The sequence below is a fragment of the Pseudophryne corroboree genome, chromosome 7, assembly GCF_028390025.1.
Source record: "Pseudophryne corroboree isolate aPseCor3 chromosome 7, aPseCor3.hap2, whole genome shotgun sequence".
Lineage (NCBI taxonomy): Eukaryota > Metazoa > Chordata > Amphibia > Anura > Myobatrachidae > Pseudophryne > Pseudophryne corroboree.
The window spans coordinates 479,593,333-479,613,394 of record NC_086450.1 but is presented as its reverse complement, the minus strand read 5'-3'; the positions used below and the strand labels follow the sequence as shown (position 1 = coordinate 479,613,394).

Genomic DNA, 20,062 nt, shown 5'->3' with positions numbered 1-20,062 from the left:
CCATAGAGAACAATGTTAGCTGTGCATATGACCAAGGCATGCACAGCCCATGGGTAAACATTGATTGGTTGTACACCACAGGGCGGGCTTACCTCCTGTGGTAATGTGTATTGGAGTAAGATAAAAGGAGGGCAGTTGCCCCATGAAAATTGTATTGTACCATCTTTATTCTGCTGGAACATCTTGCTGTATGCTGTTGCCCCTAGCAATAGGGAAGTCTTTTTTTAAGGCTATTATTGAGCAAATAAACCTCATCTGCCTCAGGAAGATTGCTTCATCTTGTGACCTACAGGGTTATGCCAAACATAGCCCCGTCCTCCGGCTGTCCAGGGAAGCACCTAACGTCTCCAAGTTCCGCCTTCCGCCACCTACCGGTTGAGGCCTAGCAAGTGGCTAGTGGGGATTCGTCAACACCACACAGGTGTGGAAAGGCAGTGCATCGGCACATACAGAGCAGAACCGTGGTTCCAAACGCCACGGCAGGTTAGGAGTTTGGTGGTGGCAGCATAAACCCGCCCACAGTGCAGTGGGTGGAGTCAGTAACAGGTGGTTACTGACGATAAGCTGGAATCCCCTATGTGGTCAGGTCCCGTGTGACCTAACCTTCCATTCTGTGCACAGGGGATGGGACTCGAAAGCAGTGAGGTCTTTCGTACGGGACCGTCCTGTCACAGAAACTATGCATCCATACCAGTGCTGCACTTTAGTTGTGCGCAGTTTATAGTAGGAGGACAGTGCAGAATGTTGCTGTGACCACTAGTATATATATAGCAGTACGGTACAGTAGTCCACTGCTCTACCTCTGTGTTGTCAAGTATACTATGCATCCATACCTGTGCTGCATTTTAGTTGTGTGCAGTACTATATAGTAGGAGGGGACAGTGCAGAATGTTGCTGTGACAACCAGTATATATATAGCAGTACGGTACAGTAGTCCACTGCTCTACCTCTGTGTCGTCAAGTATACTACAAAAGTTCAGTAAAATGACCCGAAAATCTAAATTAAAAGCGTCTGATGAGAAGCGTAAACTTGCCAATATGCCATTTACGACACGGAGTGCAAAGGAACGGCTGAGGCCCTGGCCTATGTTCATGGCTAGTGGTTCAAATTCACATGAGGATGGAAGCACTCATCCTCTCGCTAGAAAACTGCAGTGCCACTCCTAGATGGGCCAGGTGTTTGTGTCGGCCACTTGGGTCGCTTAGCTTAGTCACACAGCTACCTTATTGCACCTCTTTTTTTCTTTGCATCATGTGCTGTTTGGGGACTATTTTTTAAATCTGCCATCCTGTCTGACACTGCAGTGCCACTACTAGATGGGCCAGGTGTTTGTGTCGGCCACTTGGTTCGCTTAGCTTAGTCACACAGCTACCTCATTGCACCTCTTTTTTTCTTTGCATCATGTGCTGTTTGGGGACTATTTTTTAAATCTTCCATCCTGTCTGACACTGCAGTGACACTCCTAGATGGGTCAGGTGTTTGTGTCGGCCACTTGGGTCGCTTACTGTAGCTTAGTAACACAGCGACCTTGGTGCACCTCTTTTTTTCTTTGCATCATGTGCTGATTGGGGACTATTTTTTGAAGTGCCATCCTGTCTGACACTGCAGTGCCACTACTAGATGGGCCAGGTGTTTGTGTCGGCCACTTGGGTCGCTTAGCTTAGTCACACAGCTACCTCATTGCACCTCTTTTTTCTTTGCATCATGTGCTGTTTGGGGACTAATTTTTTAAATCTGCCATCCTGTCTGACACTGCAGTGCCACTCCTAGATGGGCCAGGTGTTTGTGTCGGCCACTTGGGTCGCTTAGCTTAGTCATCCAGCGACCTCGGTGCACATTTTAGGACTAAAAATTATATTGTGAGGTGTGAGGTGTTCAGAATAGACTGGAAATGAGTGGAAATTATGGTTATTGAGGAAAATACTTCTATGGGATAAAAATGACCCCCAAATTCTATGATAGAAGCTGTTTTTGAGGGGTTTTTGTAAAAAAACACCCGAATCCAAAACACACCCGAATCAGACAAAATAATTTCAGGGAGGTTTTGCCAAAACGCCTCCGAATCCAAAACACGGCCGTGGAACCGAATCCAAAACTCGAAAAATTTCCAGTGCACATCACTAGTTTTAATTGATGTATCCACTTGACTGGCTGTTCCTGTTGTCATTCACTCTGCATTTTACTCACATTCTGCTACGTGTCTAATTTCTTTGAAGCAGTCTAAATTTATATTAAGAAATGGTGTAAGGTGGATCTATGAACATAGTATAGAATAAGAGCACAGCGGAAAAAAGTAAAAGATGACTAACAGTGAGGGTTTAAATTTGTAGTAAGTGTATATAATATCTTTATTGTGAAATTATAGTGTTAAATAAAGTATTGTGTGGATTGACTATTAATTATATAATTACATGCGGTCTTGAAACTATAAATATTATAATAAATATATAATCAATATATAATCATATGCGATCTTGAGATTATAATATGTTATTAAATTATTGATAAATGTGTATAATCCTGCTATCATGAGGTTAAAGTGAACATACTGTCCTGAGACTATAATAAATCTATATTTATATGCGGTCTTGAGACTACAATATGCTATTGGTGGATGTATAATCTTGTGTCTAGTCCTAGTGTTGTATGGCTAAGGTAAAATGCTACACAAACACAAAACCAGCAGAAATAAGAAATAACAAAGAAACATCCTTTTCAAACATACAGAACTGAAGCCCCCTTCAGATTTTTTTCTAAGCCACCTCAAAGGACCACAGATAGAAACATTTACACAAATGGTAGAACAAGATATAGAGAAGATAACTACAAGCAAAAAGATACATCGAAATATGACCAAGAAGGAATCCCTGGCACTTAAAGAACTACAAGAAAACCACTCCATCATAATCAAACCTGCGGACAAGGGTAGGGGAATAGTTATCCTCAACAAGACAGATTACATGGAGGAATCAAATCGGATTCTGAATGACACTACAACCTACAAATTAATGAAACAAGATCCGACAAAAGCATTTAAGAAACAATTAAATATTCACCTCCAAGATGGATTAGAAACAGGAATACTCAAACCACAAGAATTCAAGTACATATCCACCAGTAATCCAGTGATCCCAGTATTCTGTAACTTACCAAAAAATTCATAAAGACCCATTACATCCACCCGGAAGGCCAATCATTTCAGGAATTGGATCACTAACCTCGAACCTATCAGAATACCTGGACAATTTTCTACAACCCTATGTACAACAACAGCCCTCATATTTAAGAGACACTACCCACATCCTTAACATTTTGAAAGATTTAGTATGGGAAGATGACTACTGGATGTTCACGGCAGACGTCACTTCACTTTATTCAGTCATTATCCACAATCAAGGACACCCGAATCCAAAACACACCCGAATCAGACAAAAACATTTTCAGGGAGATTTTGCCAAAACGCGTCCGAATCCAAAACACGGCAGCGGAACCGAATCCAAAACACAAAACTCAAAAAATTTCCGGTGCACATCACTAGTTTTAATGTATCCACTTGACTGGTTGTTCCTGTTGTCATTCACTCTGCATTTTACTCACATTCTGCTGCGTGTCTAATGTCTTTGAAGCGGTCTATATTTCTATTAAGAAATGGTGTAAGGTGGATCTATGAACATAGTATAGAAAAAGAGCACAGCGGAAAAATGTAAAAGATGACTAACAGTGAGGGTTTAAATTTGTAGTAAGTGTATATAATATCTTTATTGTGAAATGATAGTGTTAAATAAAGTATTGTGTGGATTGACTATTAATTATATAATTACATGCGGTCTTGAAACTATAAATATTATAATAAATATATAATCAATATAAAGTCATATGCGGTCTTGAGATTATAACATGTTATTAAATAATTGATAAATTTATATAATCCTGCTATCATAAGGTTAAAGTGAACATACGGTCCTGAGACCATAATAAATCTATATTTATTGTATGTGCGGTCTTGAGACTACAATATGCTGTTGGTGGATGTATAATCTTGTGTGTAGTCCTAGTGTTGTATGGCTAGGGTAAATTTATATTGGGTATGTGTTAAGTGGAAAAATAAATGTTTCATTGTCAGTGGATAGTGTATCTGTTGACTGAGTATATTGCGTCAATTGTGAATAATGTATCAACTTGACAATTGCTAAAGTGTTGAATGCTATGTTTCTAATGTGAAAGGTTTACAATATTGCACTGTATTGGGAATATTGCATTGTGTTGGAAGCTTGATGGTCTTTGTGATATAAGCAAGTTTACACATAAAAGGGGAAATATTGGTTCCCAAATTAGGGATTGTCAATATTCTATCTCTATGTGTGGTATACCTCTGTACTTAAGCTTTGTTAGATAGATATGGTTGAACAATATCAAAAGAAATTAGTTGATGATTTTTCTGCTTCTATATATGAGATTGTGTCACTGTGTATATGTATATGAAATGTCCTTGATAGATCAGACTGGTTAATAGGTGTATATAAGGTTGATATGTCATGTATAATATAGGAAGTAGGTTTTAGCTTTCTTGTTTAATTCCATGTGTATGTGTTGATCTATCGTTTTCCATTTTCCTTTTGTTTTCATTTTCAATTTTACTTCTTGTATGTGATTGATTTAATTTCATTGTCTAAGTTCAGTCCTTTTGGTGCAATAGTTTTTAGTTCGTACATCCATCTTAATTCAAGTTTATTTATTTTCTGTATGAAGTCGCCCCCTCTCCAGTTCGGTTTCACTTCCTGTATACCCACAAATGGTAGTGTGCTTGGATCGCTGTTGTGATTCTCTTTGAAATGTCTAGATAGGTTATGATCCGCTAAGCCTTTCCTTATATTTCTTAGGTGTTCATTGATGCATATCTTCAGTTTCCTGGTGGTTCTTCCTATGTATTGGTGAAGACATCCACATTCTAATAGATAAATAATTCCTTTGCTGTTGCATGTAATGTTATCTCTGATCTTGTATTCTTTGTTCGTGATGGAAGAGTTGAATGTTGTCATCGGTTTTGTGCTGTTGATCTTCTGATTTTTGCAGCCTTCACATGTGCCACAAAAGTAAAACCCTCTTGGTGCTGGAATGTTGTTTATAGTCTTCTGTTTGGATGTGCTGGGTTTGATGTGGTTCTGGAACAGTTTCTGTCTCAAATCCGGAGCTTTTCTAAATACGGTTTTGGGTATTTCAGAAAGATCATCTGCCAGTGTGTCACCTTCCATCAGTATGGGCCAGTTCTCTTTTAAGACTTTTTTGAAGTTGTTTTGATTGCTGTGAGTAGTCTGTAATGAATAGAACTTCTTTATTTTCTTTTTCTTTTTGTTCTTCATGTTCTTTCCATCTGTTCCACCTCTTGGTAGGCTTGTTCAATTAATTGTCTGTTATATTTATTTACCTCAAATTGTAGCGCTAGTTCTTGTCCTTGTATTCTGTAGTCTTCTATCTTTGTGCAGTTTCTTCTAAATCTTACAAATTGTCCTCTGGGTACTGTCTTCAACCAGTTTGGATGGTGACAACTTGATGATAAAATGAAGCTATTCACATCTACTGTTTTTCTAAATGTATTTGTGTGGATCCTGCCTTCTTCTAGGTAAATCTTGAGATCTAGACTCTCAACTTCTTTTTTGCTATATTGTGTGGTGGATATCAAATTGTTGTCGTTCTTGTTCAGGGTTTTGACAAATTCTAGCAGGGTGTGTTCTTCCCCTCGCCAAACGCAGAAGACATAATTTATATATCGGGTCCAGAGTACGAGATTTGTCCCAAGGTCTTTGGACCATATATGGTGGTCCTCCCACCAACTCATGAATAAGTTGGCGAAGCATGGCATAAATCTCATAACCGTTGCTGTGCCGTTTATTTGTAAAAAGTACCTGTCATCAAACCAGGCATAGTTCTGTGTAAGAATGAAATTTATACTTTCCAAACTGAAGTCTCGGTATTGTTGAGTCTTTATCTAGATGGTTTTTGATGCTGTAAATGCCTTGATTGTGGTTAATGACTGAATAAAGGTGGTCATTCCGAGTTGTTCGCTCGCAAGCTGCTTTTAGCAGCTTTGCACATGCTAAGCCGCCGCCTACTGGGAGTGAATCTTAGCATAGTAAAATTGCGAACGAAAGATTAGCAGAATTGCGAATAGACACTTCTTAGCAGTTTCTGAGTAGCTCCACACTTACTCGGCAACTGCGATCAGTTCAGTCAGTTTCGTTCCTGGTTTGACATCACAAACACTCCCAGCGTTCACCCAGACACTCTCCCGTTTCTTCAGATACTCCCGCGTTTTTCCCAGAAACGGCAGCGTTTTTTCACACACACCCATAAAACGGCCAGTTTCCGCCCAGAAACACCCACTTCCTGTCAATCACATTACGATCACCAAAACGAAGAAAAAACCTCGTAATGCCGTGAGTAAAATACCTAACTGCATAGCAAATTTACTTGGCGCAGTCGCAGTGCGAACATTGCGCATGCGCAATTAGCGGAAAATCGCTGTGATGAGAAGAAAATTACCGAGCGAACAACTCGGAATGAGGGCCAAAGTGAAGTGACGTCTGCTGTGAACATCCAGTAGTCATCTTCCCATACTAAATCTTACATAATGTTAAGGATGTGGGTAGTGTCTCTTAAATATGAGGGCTGTTGTGGTACATAGGGTTGTAGAAAATTGTCCAGGTATTCTGATAGGTTTGAGGTTAGTGATCCAATTCCGGAAATGATTGGCCTTCCGGGTGGATGAAATGGGTCTTTATGAATTTTTTGGTAAGTTACAGAATACTGGGATCACTGGATTACTGGTGGATATGTACTTGAATTCTTGTGGTTTGAGTATTCCTGTTTCTAATCCATCTTAGAGGTGAATATTTAATTGTTTCTTAAATGCTTTTGTCGGATCTTGTTTCATTAATTTGTAGGTTGTAGTGTCATTCAGAATCCGCTTTGAATCCTCCATATAATCTGTCGTGTTGAGGATAACTATTCCCCTACCCTTGTCCGCCGGTTTGATTATGATGGAGCGGTTTTCTTGTAGTTCTTTAAGTGCCAGGGATTCTTTCTTGGTCATATTTCGATGTATCTTTTTGCTTGTAGTTATCTTCTCTATATCTTTTTCTACCATTTGTGTAAATGTTTCTATCTGAGCTCCTTTGAGGTGGCTTAGAAAAAAATCTGAAGGGGGCTTCAGTTCTGTATGTTTGAAAATGGATGTTTCTTTGTTATTTCTTATTTCTGCTGGTTTTGTGTTTGTGTAGCATTTTACCCTAGCCATACAACACTAGGACTAGACACAAGATTATACATCCACTAATAGCATATTGTAGTCTCAAGACCGCATATAAATATAGATTTATTATAGTCTCAGGACAGTATGTTCATTTTAACCTTATGATAGCAGGATTATACACATTTATCAATAACTTAATAACATATTATAATCTCAAAATCGCATATGATTATATATTGATTATATATTTATTATAATATTTATAGTTTCAAGACCGCATGTAATTATATAATTAATAGTCAATCCACACAAGACTTTATTTAACACTATCATTTCACAATAAAGATATTATATGCACTTACTACAAATTTAAACCCTCACTGCTAGTCATCTTTTACTTTTTTCCGCTGTGCTCTTATTATATACTATGTTCATAGATCCACCTTACACCATTTCTTAATATAAATTTAGACCGCTTCAAAGACATTAGACATGCAGCAGAATGTGGCTAAAATGCAGAGTGATTGACAACAGGAACAAAAAGTCAAGTGGATACATCAATTAAAATGGACCAATTAAACAGCTCCGTTTACTATAACTACTAAACACAAAGAGACTACACTACCCACAATTCCCAGAAGAAGACCAGTAATTGGTTGAATCGCGTTGGAGAGGGAGAGACAGTGACAACAAGCAAACCAGATCTATGCACGGACTGACCCAGGAAAACCAGCGGCAGCAACAAACCAAGATGAGAAGCTCAGTCCCAGTGGCCGCGTTGCTAAGTCCCGCATCGGAGGACGGATAGTACAGAGAACACCGGCACCCGGGGGCAGGCAGACAGCTCAGCGGGACACCGCGATCACAAGGTACTGGTGAGTGAGCGGGACGCCGCCACTCACAACTCCTCAACTTAAATTCATTTATCCATTTATGAAAGATTACCACGATCAAGATCACAGTCCATTCACTAACAGACACTTAGTAACCGCTACGGTTCAGCAAGAGACTGTATCCATATTAGACATAAATCTAGAAACATCTCTGGGACTGCTACATACAACTTCTGCATAAAGCGGTTATCCCCTAAATACACCGTTTCAGATATCAATATCCAAAACTATCATTCGCCCCTCTTCTTGCCCATTCTGTTCTCTTTTCATTTCCCACATTTTATCACTGACTCATCCCAGTTATACAATCACATACAGGTTCACTCCCAAAGCGCTTGGTATCCACAAGATTTATTGTTATTTATCAATTATTACATATTTGCCAAGTTGAGAACTTGTAGTAACTTTTAATCAATTGAGTAAAGTATCTATTTTAACATCTCTGACTATTTTCGTTTTTCAACAAGTGACATATTTATAAAACATCTCTAAAATACCCTCATTTGCTGGCAAACATAACATTCCGCAGTTACCATCATTTGTCAGCAAACTACGACCTAAAGAGTGTCACACTCCTTCCACAACAGGCTGAGCGCAGCTCATCAGAAACATTATATTTGGCCACTTGTGGGTTTATTACCTAGTTATGAGCAGCAGCGAGTGTTATTAGCTAAACAACGGCACAGTGCCCAGGTGCATATTACTAATATTTCTATATCTAATGGGACATAGCTGCACTCACCCCCAGCACTGTGTCTCCCCCCAGCCCCCCGCCCCCTCCCCCCATGAACACACACACACACACACACACACACACACACACATACACACACACACACACACACACACACACACACACACACAATGTCTCTGCTGCCCTGGTTAATTTTGGTTAATTTTTTGGCACATTTATTATAATTTTCATTTTTAAGCAGTATATCAGTTACCCAGGATATCTGATACCAGTGATAAAACAAAACAAATCCTATCCCAGCTTCCTCTCCTCCCGTCTCTCCAGTGTCACAGAGGACATTAATATACACACAGGGAAACCAGATATTGCCCAGATTTGCATGTCTGACCCTGCTCCGTGCTCCCTCTGCCCGGCATGTAATCATTACACCACTGGCACTTGTCACATCGGCTGTCATTATATTAGTAAGGGAAACAGGACAGGTCGCCCGGCTGTGCAGAATGCTGCTGTCTGTGCAGAGTGTGATAAACATCATTTTATCTATAATCGGGATACATGGAATCATCATAAACTCCGCCATCCTCTCTGTGTACATCAGACTCTGGAGAACGAGCAATAGACTCATAGCCAATGACCCAATCCTGCTCTCTATGGCTCTCACCAATCTCCTCCTGGTGTGCCAGTTGTTGGTGAGCAATTACTTGTCTTTTCACACTCAAATGAACACAAGAATTTTATTGTTTTTGAGTTATGTCCTGTTTGTCCTACAGAATATGAGTTTTTGGAACACCGCCTGGCTTTCCATCTGCTACTGTGTGAAACTCGTCACCGTTACCCACCGGATCTTCCTCTGGGTGAAAATGTGGTTTTCCTCTTCCATCACCAAACTCCTCATAGGATCAGCAATATGGTCAGTTCTGGTGACTTTGCCATTTTTCTGGACAGCAGAGATGATGTTTCCACAGAAAACAAATATTACTGATGGGTCAATAGGTTTTGCAATGACGGTAAATGTCCTTTACACTGTGACTAATATGCTGCTGAGTTACATCCTGCCCTTTACCCTGACTTTCATCTGTATTGGTCTCAGTGTGACGTCTCTCCTGCACCATGTCTGGAGGATCAGGCAGAACGTGTCCCAGGACAGCTCATCCCCTCAGCTCCAGGCTCTTGTTCGGGCGGCTGTGACAATGACGCTGCGTGTGGTGTTGGACCTGATCTTCCTTATTATCATTATTTACATGTTTGCTGTGTCGTTCTATATGAGTCCAGTGATGGATACATTATTCTTGGTGTTCCTCTACTCATATCCATCAGTACAATCTTTTATACTAATCTTTGGAAACCCCAAATTAAGAAGAAGTCTCTTCAGATGAGAAGTTACCTTGTTGTCATTAGATGACACAGAGGACCTGTAGCTGAGTATTATGCAGTAATTATATCTTACACATTCTTAGCAGCTTAAAGAAAAATAGATTTTAGGATTTTTTTTAATCTTTCCTCTATTATGTAGTATATGTGATATTGTTTGTGTAATATATTAAGAAAAGAAATGCACATAAATTACCATCGTAGTCCATTGTGAGTTTCAATATTGTCTCCTACTTGCTGTCTTCTGATAACCCCAGGCTTCTAAGGTAAATCTTGGTGGAAGGCTGTAACCCAAAGTATAGTGCCCCTAGCATTGCCCCCCCCCCCCCCCCCAGCTGGGTGAGAGTGATGATGGAGATGTAGTATAGACACTGTTAGTCACTTTGTACATCTCTCCGCTCCTGTTACATCACTACATGATGATTGCTGTGTCACACTGTCCTGCAGAAGGCTACATAGTGTCATATTCCCATCACTGCTGTGTCCTGTCACTGACCAATAGCCGCCCTGCACACAACTTCAGACACTAAGTGCCTGGTACTTACCACAACGCTACTAGCCGCCACCTACATTAGGGTGATAATAACTTAATTGACACTAACAAGCTTCTCGCTTCAATAAGGGAAAGATCCACTTAGCACCGAAGGCCCAAATAATAATGTATAGTCCTATACTGCCTGGCGGGGGGGGGGGCAGTCGTAGACAGAAGTGGCTGTAGACTGGAAGTGATGGGTATTATGGGAAGAAGTGCTGAGATACTCACACTACTGTACATGGCCCAATGTATTGTGTCAGTGGAATCAGGATTAAATACTGATGTCGGGATCCTGATGTATGAAATCCTGACATGGGTGAGCAAAGGGTATTACCCCCTCTCCTCTACCCCCTAACCCTCTGGCCCCGCAGACTAAACCTAGCTTTTACCTTTAGTGCCTTACCCTAACCAACCCCAAGGGGTGCTAATCCTAACCCTTCTATCCCACAGCCAAACCCTAACCCTAACCCCCCCCCCCCCCCGCAGCTTAACTCTAACCCTTCAGGGTGGCGCCTAAACCCCATATGTTATGTTTTAAAAAATACACCACTTTACTGTTGCCAATTGGTGTTGAATGCTTGTGATGTGTCCCAATCAAATGCACAGAAATTATAAATGTGTTGTCTGTAAATAGATGTTAAATATTTTTTAAATATTGATTATTTTATCCAATTTAGTTATAAATATGTATTCAAACTTCAAAAAGATATGCAATTAATTGTAATCATTATTTTTAAGTAAAAGTAAATGTACATATACTGATGGATCCTCATTCATCGTTGCAGTTTCGCCACCTAAACTGAGTATTTGTCGCGCGTTAGCTATAGCTCGAGTTGTTGAGGTATTGCACAGAGAGGCGCATTAAGGTGCGACAACATACATAGCATGCAATACACATCTTCACCACTGGGTGGCTAATGCTCCACTAATCCAGTACAGTAAAGCGAATAGCAGAAGATGGATATACAGTACAGTACAGTAATCGTACGGTAATAGTGTACTCTCAGCAAGCTATGGCAAATTGGCAGTTACAACTGTAATGTTATACACACAGACCAAACGTCATATGGAGAAGGACTATCAGGAACTTGAAGTGTATAGTGTACTGTAAATAAACGAGTGCTGTAGAAAATTTTCATTCTCTGTCAGGACCAAAAAAATAAATCAATTAATAACTTTGTATAAATAGCTGTGTGATTCCAACTCTATGGCTGAGTGTAATGATTTATTTTCCTTTAGAGAGCTGTGTAGAACTCTGAACTGTACTTTTCTTTGTGTGCATTGGAGACACTGAGCCAATCTACAGATGTGTCCTCTTACATCCGTGCTGCAGTCACGGTAAATAGCCCTTGAAGTCACACCATGCCGGCAGAGGGACTCGGCAGCGCTGATCATCTTTTTTTGTTTTTCCCGCGAAAATGCGTCTTAGACGCAAAGTAATGTAATAGGACGCACAAGTAGCTTCTGCTGATTAAAATGATATGCAGCATGTCTCTATTCTGTGTGTGACTGTGACTGTATTTGCATAGAAAATGCTCTGCTACAGTGTTTCCCTGGAAAACACTGTAACGTTTCATTTCGGATGCAGATAAGAGCCGCTATTACACACAGAATATTGGCATGCTGCATATCATTTTAATCAACGGAAGCTGCTTGTGCATCCTATTGCATTACATTGTGTCTAAGATGCATTTTCAGGGCAAAAGCTGCAAAAAAAGACACTCGGCTCTACCGAGTTCTGCTACAGCATGGCGCAACTTGAATGGCTGTTTAGCGTGACTGCAGCAAGGATGTAAGAGGACACATCTGTAAGATGCATTTACAGCAAGGAAAGATGCCCGACAATAGCAGAGCTGCCCGGCAAATGACGGCTCACTCACGCCAAGCATCTCTAGATCTCTATGTGCATGCACAATGCTGACATGCCTTATAAATGAATGTGCATTCTGTGCCCTCTGGGTTCCCTTCCCCCAACCAAAGCCAGCATGAGCCATTCATTTATATACAGTAGTGTACCGGCCGTGTTGTGTTTGTCATTTACTAAGCAGTACACCCAGTCCGTGATATCACAAGTCTCACAGAGGGAGGGATTAGTGGTGGGGGAGGCTGCATATTAAAGCAATGGGGAGGCCCAGGAAGAAGTACAGTAACTCAGTCTCATAAAGATAATACTATCGTAATTTGTAGTCACACTTGTATATATGTGTAATAAGTAGCACCTACGTTTTTTTTCTAATTTCGACTGTATACGTGTGTGCATGTCTGAGACTGTATACAAAGTATGACGTCACTTGTTTTTTCAAAATTAGAAAAAAAAATGGAGGATGACAATTTATACACAGATGTGTCCATTGCGGGAATCGAACCCTAGCTCACGGGCATGGTAATAGGACGCACAAGCAGCTTCTGAATTATAATGATATGCAGCATGTCTATATTCTGTGTCTGACTGCGGAGTAATGTTGCCCATACCAAACAATCAGATTAAATATACAGGTTGAGTATCCCTTATCCAAAATGCTTGGGACCAGAGGTATTTTGGATATGGGATTTTTCCGTATTTTGGAATAACTGCATACCATAATGAGATATCATGGTGATGGGACCTAAATCTAAGCACAGAATGCATTTATGTTACATATACACCTTATACACACAGCCTGAAGGTCATTTTAGCCAATATTTTTTATAACTTTGTGCATTGAACAAAGTGTGTCTACATTCACACAATTCATTTATGTTTCATATACACTTTATACACACAGCCTGGAGGTCATTTAATACAATATTTTTAGTAACTTTGTGTATTAAACAAAGTTTATGTACATTAAGCCATCAAAAAACAAACGTTTCACTATCTTATTCTCACTCAAAAAAGTCTGTATTTCGGAATATTCCGTATTTCGGAATATTTGGATATGGGATACTCAACCTGTATGTATATATATATATATATATATATATATATTCTTCTAGAAGCAGCTAGATAAATGTTAAGTAGAAACTGAATGGATAGAGATGCTATTACTCACCACATTTCCGCGATACAAAAATGCAGAAAAGACGATCTGTGCTACTGAGTCCCGCTTCCGGCCTGGCGTGACTTCAAGGGCTGTTTAGCGTGACTGCAGCAAGGATGTAAGTGGACACATCTGTAGATTGGCTGAGTGTCTCCAATGCAAGTTTATTGGACACCTTACACATGTGCACTGGTGATTATCAACAGCGACCTCTGGTGCATGATCCCTGGTATTACACTCTCAAGTAACGCCATATGCCATGCTAAACTCTATGCGCCACCCTGCGACAAAACACGCCGCCTTGCGACCAGGCACACTGCGACTCTGTGATCGGGAAAATAGCCATAGACGGTATAGATGAGCAAAGGTCCATCTGTATGTGCCAATATCCCTGAAGTGGTTAACCCTATCCTGCCAGCTGTTGTAATGTCGGGATACATATAAATTGAAGAGAAAAAGAAAACTTTTTTGGGGGGGCACTCGGTAAACAAATGTTTCTAAAATGTAACTTTTATGAATAGACTAACTTTCAGACAAACACACATTTAACAAATAGAAAAATAGGGGATTTAAAAAGCGAATGCAACCCTATATTAAATTCCAACAATTGTATTGCAGAGTAATGATTCCAACAATTACAGACAAAAGTTTGTTCCATATTTTGCACATGCCTCGGATGGATAATTTTATACAATTAAATGTTTGCATTAAATCCATAAATAATGCAATTACCGCTCTCCAGGATAGCTCTTTAAATCATTGGTTATGCAAAATCAAGAAAAAAGACAATGTATAAATCAACAGTCTCAAAACAATGTGTCAGAAACATAGTATCTCTGTTAGTGCCAAACAATGGTTTGTTCCCAATGGAGAATTGCAAGATAGAACAATACCTAGGTGGCAACATTGCAACTTAATTACAGTCTCTGTAAATTGTTGCAACTTTAATGGAATTGTTTCATATTAGTGTCAAAATCAACAATATACTAGCTGCAATACAAAAAATATATATATTTATATATACTTGGTAGACCCTTGGCAAAAATACTGTTATATCATCTTCCAATATATATGCATCCAGTCAACTGGATAATAATTAAATAGTTTAAAATTCCATCCATCAAGGAATTATGTAAATTGAGGAATGGGGGTGGGATGTAAGAAAAAGAAAGTTCACAAAATGACAATATCTTACACCGCTGCTTCTCACCGTCACACTACCAATTATTGAGACATTGAATGGCCAGTGAGAGAGAGCATATCATGGATCATTGGAACATCAGTCGGTCAGTGAGCGAGTGCAGTTTGTAAACAGTACCTGTTAAAGTACTGTCATGCACCGCTACTTCTCACCATCATATCATAGATCATTGGAACATCGGTCGGTCAGTGAGTGAGTGTAATAAAATTAGAAAGAAGTAAAGTGCTTCTCCTGTCGGTTGCTATTGGTAACCATCCTAATAAATGTGGTGCAGTCAAAAAGAGAGCAAATTTATAAATAGAGAGAAGCAGTAGTTTAATTTTCTCTAGATGAAAATAAGTCTGAAAAGTGAAAGGCTCTCTAAACATGGCCCTGCACCTCTGCTTCCTGACATCATGTTTTGAATAATCAAAGCATTGAATGGCAGGTGAGCGAGCGCAAGGGATAGTAAATGAGAGACGAGAAAATGAAAGGAAAAAGTGCTGTAAGTTTAGCAAAATATAAATAGAAAATCAGATGATATATGATTGAAACAAATGCAGCATCTGAAATCTCATTAGTATACTGCGTCAATTTAAATCATTATACTCCCCCTAATCAGATTCCTCTCATGATGGATGTTTGAAGGACTTTAGTTGCTGGTATAAGCATGCCTTCTGTCCTTACAAAGCATGGTCAGGTCCACCTACGTGCACAGATGAAGCCATCCTTGCTGAAACTATTTTTGACCCGCATAAACTTAAGTTGGAGCATGACATTGGTCCACTGGAGGATGACCAATGGCTCCAGGTGTTGTGTTCCCTTAAGTACACTACCCCGTGTATCAAGTATCAACAAGTCTTCTTTTTTATCCTTCATAGATCATGTAGAACCACAGTCTCTCTATGTAAAGCGGATTTGAGACCTAGCGCAGTTTGTCCACGATGTGGTGCCCCTGAAGCCGATTTCTGGCACTTACTATGGTTATGCCCAATGGTGTATGCTTTTTGGGGGGGCAGTTTGGACAGATATACTACTCACTGAACCGGCGTTATCCCCCATCTCTCCTAAACTGTGTATATTTGCTCTAGACTTAGCGGAAACCTACTTCCCAGCAATACATAAATATGTTCTCTGCCTGACTACCTTGGGAAAAGTACATCCCCAGCCATTTCTCTAACATACCCAGTATTTATTTGAACTATCTATTCATGGTTCAGACTAATTCGTTATCTCTTGCCAAGATTATGTGGCACATATACTACTAATGTCCAGGTAGTATACAATACCAAGGAGAATCTAGCAAAAATATGAGGCAACCATTGGCCTACGCTTAATAACTTGGCCTAGGGCAAGGACTAACCTGAGCCTGGGTGCATGGGATTGTCCTAATATGTACTACGCACAATTATCCCGTACGTATGCACAAATATTCCCGGGTGCGGGATAACCAAAATAATTACAATCAAACCCAGAGCGGCTAGTTGCTAAGCAACCGGACGCATGTGTCACAGTCAGACACTATGCAACTGTTTCTGGCCGGCTATTATAGGCGACGGTTTGCACATTGTCGCTATGACTACCAGTGGATAGGCTGCTGCACCTAGGATATAGAGTGCAGCTGCCCGTACCGGCCTATCATGTCGCACCTCACTCTAATATAATAACCCCAGATACAATCTATGTATTAACTACTCCTTTACTCCCGGGCTACCTTTTGAGATGAGGGTGCTTAGTAACCGGACATATGACACTGAATACCGGACATATGACACTGAATACAGCAGAGATATTGAGATCAACTCCGGTAATAATATGATTATGTTTGGCTGGATACACTCACTGATTAGCCTAATTAGAATTATCACCCAGATCAACTGCAATATGATTATGTTTGGCTGGATACATTCACTGATTAGCCTAATTAGAATTATCACCCAGATCAACTGCAAATGTAGTTAACGAACCCGCTGGACGGGTAGATCGGGGTACCTAACAATGAAATGGAAGGTGCGGACCCGCCCCCAATACACAAGGTAACATATGGCGTTCGGTTGCTTAGCAACATGACGCATAGGTCCCAGCCGGACATGACGTGCCGCCTTTGCCTGGATAGTCAGGGTAACGGCACGGACTTTATACAAGTCGCGTTGGCTAAAAGGTGACAGATCGGCGGCGGTGGGGAGATCAAGTGTAACTGCCCGCACATGCTAGTATACCATAGCTAATCTGGGACAGTAATCATTTCTCTTCCCCAGGGCCGCTGTACGGCGACCAGGGTTGCCTAGCAACCAGATACATTGCGTCATTTCCGCTGATCACAGCGGAGTTTCTGAAATCAATTCAAGTAATTAATTAGACAACAGTGATTGGCTGTTTGTTACCTAACTGGTATTTAAACCTGGCTCATCACCCAGATGAGTAGCATTGGAAGTGAACAAGCCCACAGGATGGGTGAAACACGTTTTCCATCTTGGACCAGGGACACTAGGAGTATCACTCAGATCCTGCCAACCCCAGACTGACCCAGGGACCTGGGCAGGAACCGGTATTTTTTGATTTACCAGACATGGCACACCAATTGTAGTAATATTGGTATATGTAATATCTTACATGGAACAGTATTATTTAACTGCACAGGGCATTTCAAATTGAAATCCCTATGAAACCAACAGGTATCAGGGACACTGATACTTTCTGGACATACCCTCTTTCAGTGGCTGTCCATTATAATACAAACAGCCCTGCATTGTGATTCAATTGTTTTTCTGTCTGCATGTGGGAACAGCTGGTCAAATTGAGCACTTACCATTGTCTGTGTGCTTCTGTAATAGATTTGTATTGAGGGCAGAATGTCAGAATACTGAATCTCCACACACTCCATGGAATGGTTTCCCAGTATATTACAGTATTGTGAATTACTAGAGTGTGCATCCAAATATAAAATCTGACTGCAGTGCCTGTGCAAAGACTCAGGTTGATACCTGATATAGTTCTATTCGATTTTTTGTAATCTCCTATCCTTTCCTTATATCTGCGGACTCTCATCTTTGATTCACAGGTTAACCCTGTGCCTAACGTAGACAGCAGATCCGCAACCTGTTTCTGTTTCTTTACTAAATCTTTGCTAGGTGCACTCTCATTGGTGGGTCGACCAATTTGTGTCTAACAATTACTATCATACCCCACCGACAGAGCCCGATCTCGTCCGATCTTGGAAGCAAAACAGTGGTGGGCTGGGTCAGTATCTGTGAGGGGGACCCCCAGAGAATACCTGGTGTTGTAATTTGTGACCCATCTCGACCATACACCAACAGCAGGATCACCACATTTTCTATTTTCTTTTCCTTTCCATTCTTCTTCTCTCTTTCTCCTCCTCTTCCTCTGTCCATCTACTCCCCCCCCCCTTCCTCTTTCCCTCTCTCTTATAATTTCATCTAATTTTTTTCTTGGTTCTCTTCCCTCATATCTAGGGTTAAATCTTCAAAGCTCAATACACACAACTACGAGGCACTATAGAAGGCACCTCCCCATGCACACGTAATTTATTAGGATCCATACTCCTGATAATATTAGTCCAGTCAACCATGACCCAATGAGGTCTTATTAAAACAAGCTTTACTTGTGCTGGTTGGATAGCATTTGGGTGTAGAACCATAGTGTCTACATCTCCCTACAAGTCTATGAGGATAGACTAACCAGAACATTTCCAATTTTTTATTCTTTATTCTTTATATATATTCAAATTTTGTTGTCTATATTCAACTTTATTGTTGTCTACATTCTATCCCAAAGAGATATATGTGGAATTTTGAGTGTGTGTGTATATATATATATATATATATATAAATATATATATATATATATTACTATCAATTAACTGTGGTGGAATATGAGAGTGTGGATTCATCTTAAAATGATTAGCTAATAAAAGTTAAGTTTTAATAATTAGTCATATAACCAAATAAATACAGGAGTGCACCCACACAAGAATCTTCTGTAAGCCATTTTCTCTGAAAAGTGATTATAGCAAGGAACTGGTTTGCTACATCCTCTCTTAACCTTTATAACTTGCGGGCTTTGGATAACGAGGTATCTGGGCATGAAAGGTTTACACACAGATCTAGAGCGACCCTGCCTCATTATTTTAATAAATAGGATAGATGGAACACCTCCAGTCTGGCTACAGCTACGGCGTCTCCATCTCAAATCTCTGATTAATTGAATGTAGGATGAGAAGGCGCCTGATATATTTCTGAGATTTCTAATGTGGTAATTTCTCCTTTTATTTTCTGGTCTACTTTGGCACTTTTTTTCGTTGCTCTGCTTATCTATACTCAATGCTTCCTATGTATGTTATTTTATATATATTTGTGATTAATGACCACGGACAACTTTTCTTATATTCTATATATAAATCTTTGTACTAGTGACAGATTTTCTATGTGTGTGGGTGTCAATATGGATGTGCTGTGCCAACACGCTCACATGAATACTAATTACATTAACTAACTAGGGCAGTATGGATGGTATTCTGGTGAGCATTGCTGCCTCACAGCACCCAGGGTTCAATTCCCACCATGGTCCCACCTGTGTGGTGTTTGTATATTCTCCCAGTGCCTGCGTAAGTTTCCTTCGGGTACTCTGGTTTCTTTCCACAATCCAAAAATGTACTGGTAGTTTAATAGACTCGCCAAATGTTTATCTGCCATCAAATTTCTAAGTTAATCCTTCTTTCTTTTTTTTTACAGCAACTGAGAAAAGAAAAGGCCATGAATGAAGAATTTTCTATCATTACCATAACCAATGCCCCCATTCATTAACATTTTTAGAATAAAAAAATTAAAATTAAATTGCAACTCAATCTTTCCTTACATCCTCTTGTTCTACAGATGTAAAATGCTCATTGCACCTACAGCATGGCCACACGAGCACATGAGGCATGTTGCAGGTGTGACTTAATATGCCATGCTGTGACTAGCCGCAGCCTCCACATTTCTCTATGGCTGTGCGTGTGCAAGCACACTCTCATGTCATAGTTGCGGACACACTAGTCATGTCAGCTTGACAGCAAATAGGATGCACAGTGGCAAAGCTGAGCATGGATACAGCTGTAGCT

At 40.1% G+C, this 20,062-nt stretch overlaps 1 long non-coding RNA gene across 1 annotated transcript in view; it reads left to right on the top strand.

Annotated features, from left to right (window-relative positions):
• LOC134943887 (uncharacterized) overlaps positions 1–19,796 on the top strand; it is a 62,564-nt gene extending 42,768 nt beyond the window's left edge. The window contains exon 2 of the long non-coding RNA XR_010181811.1: positions 19,695–19,796. This is a non-coding gene — a long non-coding RNA (uncharacterized LOC134943887). The remainder of the gene's footprint in view (positions 1–19,694) is intronic.
• The last annotated feature ends 266 nt before the right edge of the window (positions 19,797–20,062 follow it).